We start from the raw sequence: 3,597 nt of genomic DNA on the forward strand, positions 1-3,597 counted from the left end.
AAACTTTGTGTTGATGTGGTTGAGTGTTGAATGCAGAAATTTTCAGAAGCTTCAACCTTGCCAAGTCGAATTCTTCAAGGTGCTGAAGTGGATGGGACCCAAGGCCTTTGTGCTCGAGTTACCAGATGATTTGCAGGTTAGCCCCATCTTCTATGTTGAAGAGTTGCAGCCCTATGATGCTCACTATGTTGAAGATGAAGACATCCCATCTGTACCATCTTCACTTCTTCGACGATCAGCCCCGACGGACATCATTGAGGACATCCTAGTTGTTCAGATAGTGTCCACCCACCGAGGAGGATATCAGAAGTTTTTCATTGGAGGACCGACTAAATTCAGATCGCTCATGATTAAAGATGGAGGAAGTCCAACAGCTGAACCCAAACTTCCACAAGCTCTATCAGTTGTGAAACTCGACGGAGTCGAGTCTTTTTTCCAGAAGGGGGGAATTGATGCAGGAGCACGAGCCCAAATCATAATGGATGTACGTCGAGTTTGGATTCTTGCTTGGGAGTGCCCGAAAACACATTGGGTTCGTAATTTCTAGCATTTAATTGGATTGAGTCTATTTTATTTTGGTCACATTGAGTCCTTTTATTTTGGGTTTATTTGAGTTCTTATTTTGGTTTGCAATTTGCTGATTTATGTTTGTAATTGAATGCCAAGTGGCATCAAAAGAGTCCATGTTATGCAAGGATTGAGTCAAGTCATATTGGGTCATGTGTGGAGAATTTAGTTTAGTCGTATGAGTGAAATTGAGTCCTTATGTGAGAGGATTGAGTCCATGTGTTTAAGATTGAGTCCTTATAATTGAGTGCCATTAAGAAGGATTCCTAATGCCGTGAAGATCATCACTCATCACGTGGAGAAGTTCAACCATGAAGATCTCTCACATGTGGAAGAAATTCAGAGTTCAAATCCAGTTGAAATCCGTGACAGATTGAACACCATATGGTATTTTGAAGATTTTGGAGCTACAGAAGTCTGATTAAGTTGATTCAAATTTTGTTGGAAAGTAGACATCCGTAGCTTTCCAATGACTATAAGAACATGAAATTTGGAGATCAGATGAAATTTGAGGAGTCTCCCGAACTTCATGCTGATGTTGGTACCCGAGAAGGAGTTCCACCTAGATTCCAACTCGTGGCATGCGGCTGAATTCTTTTGATGGGTTTCAATCCACACGCCATAAGGAATGGATTCCTAGGTGTCTAGGCTTAGGTGTCAAGGCCTTTGATTGGTCAATTAGAAAATTTAAATTTTGAATTGAGTCCTCATGTAATTAGGAGTCCAATTTAAAATTCTGTGTAGTCCTTATCCTTATCCTTTGCCAACCTTTCTTTCTATATAAAGAAGGGTATGATGAATGAAGTTAGTTTCTTTTGGATTTCGAAATTGCTTTGTTTACGTGAGAGGGCAAGTCCCTTGCTGGTGCGATGCCAAAGAGGCTGAGAGAGGTGGGACGCCTCCCTTCAGTCTTGAAATTTGAATTAGTTTTGGATGAGATTTCCAAAACTAATTCATCCTTATCCCTCTCTCTTTGTTTCACGCTTGTTCCCGTGGTGCACCTCCTTGAGTGCCACATCAGCATTTCAGCACCTCCCTCACGCCCAAGACTCCTTTCCCACGTCCTCCTCTAAGTCCTATTGCCATTAGGACTCCACACAACCCAATTCAGCCTAAAAAAATTGGTCTAGCCAATTTCAGCCCCACAAAAATTGGTGCCTAATTTTGGTCCATTGGCTGACCCTCCTTGAACCCAATCTCACCAACCAGCAACCCATCTTCTTCCTCCTTCCTTCCACCACAAAGAACCCTAGCCTCCATTGCCATTGCTTTGAAAAAAAAAAAAGAGAAGAAAGATTCAGCCATCCTCAAGAAGAAAAAATCTGCAGCCCACCCCGATTGCGTCATTTCCTCCCCTGTTTTGAGTACAAGATAAAGATGGAAGGCAGATATCTCTCGATCCTTGGACGCGGTGAACACGTGCGGCTCTGATCTAAAGGCTGGAAGATACGCGTAACAGGGAAGATTTTGCGAACGGTGGATGGAATGCAATCCGTGGATGAAGGCTGATCTCGATCGTATCCCGGAATGAGTGCGGTTGTAGCTGGATCGAAAGAAATGTACGCTGCTTCAACACGGTGGTGATGCGGACGGTGGACGTTGAGAGGATCCTCGCTCTGTTCGAATGCATGGGAAATCAATGGGTGTTGAGAAGCTCGGGAGGATGAAGCCAGATCGCGGATAAAGCTGGGAATCCTAGGGATGATGTTCACGGCTGGGAGTGTGAACAGAAGAGTTTGTTTGTGGACGTGAGATTCAACATGGAGCAAGGGGAGAAAATGCATGAATTCGGGACAGCCATGGGGTAAGGATGGATCGCGGGAAACTCGGAAGGAAGATTGGAATCGATCCAGGTTGGATGAAGGGTTGATTAGTTTGTTCGGTTTGAAGTAATTATTCAGCTGAGAAGAAGTTCATGTGGCTGGGAACAAGGGATGCTGGGATTTTGTTTGTGAACGGAAGGAGTCCAGAACAAGAGGAAGGTGATGATGCCGTTGGGATGAAGGTTGGTCGGTTTGGGATGAGGAGATTTGCTGGGGTGCTGTTTACGGCTGAGATGAAGACCGGATTGTTGCAGATGCAGGGGATGCGATCCACCGATGGGCAGCTGGACTCCGTTCCGAACGGGATGATGGGCAATCTAGGTGTTCAGAAGGCTCATCCCTCTTGACTACGGGATAAGGATGAAGCTTGGACGTGGGCTGATGAACGGGAAGGCTGGGAATGACCGGATTTAGCTAGAAGTGGTCCCAGAACTAGGGATTCCGTGAGGCTCGGTGTGATCCAAGAGAAGGTGATGTGGCTGAGAGGGGATATTGCTGCTGTTCCGAAATAGGGGAGGATGCGGTTGAAGCTTGGGAACGGTGGATATGGCTGATGTGAGCGGATGTAGCTGGGATCAAACGTGGGATGGTGTTCGGATGCGGAGAGAGCTGGGATGCTCATCCGGCTGGGAGGGAGGCCATCGTAAATGAGAAGAATCCGGAGAGGATGGGATCTGGGACTTGGAATGCGGAAGGGATGAAGTTAGGGATCCGGTTGATGGCTGGGTTCTGGCTAGGACACGGAGCAGGGAAGGAGACACGTGAACTTGGGGTGGCCATATGCTGAGAAAAGAACTTGATGGGTGAACGTGTGAAGAAAGGAAAAGAATTTGATGAAGTGCAGTGTGGGTTCAAGCATCATTCAATTGGATTTGACTTGACTTGCATACATAAGGCTTAATCAATAAATAATCAAATCAAACTCGAATTACCTTTGACAATTTAGTAAAATGCAATGGTGAAGGTAACACATTTTTTTATGGTTAAATTTACAAAATATGTGTATTAAAAATTATGATAAGTACTATGAGAAAGAGGTTAATTTATGCATTATTTAGCACTTATCACACCCCCCAACCTACATTTTGCTAGGCCTCGAGCAAAATAATATTAATAAATTAAAAAAAAAACTAACTCACTTTCGCAGGAATCGCGATTGCATTTACCGTATGCAATAAGGCTTTAAACCCCTAGGTGGCCTTAGTGG

This window comes from Phoenix dactylifera, unplaced genomic scaffold (assembly GCF_009389715.1).
Source record: "Phoenix dactylifera cultivar Barhee BC4 unplaced genomic scaffold, palm_55x_up_171113_PBpolish2nd_filt_p 002209F, whole genome shotgun sequence".
NCBI classification, from domain to species: domain Eukaryota; kingdom Viridiplantae; phylum Streptophyta; class Magnoliopsida; order Arecales; family Arecaceae; genus Phoenix; species Phoenix dactylifera.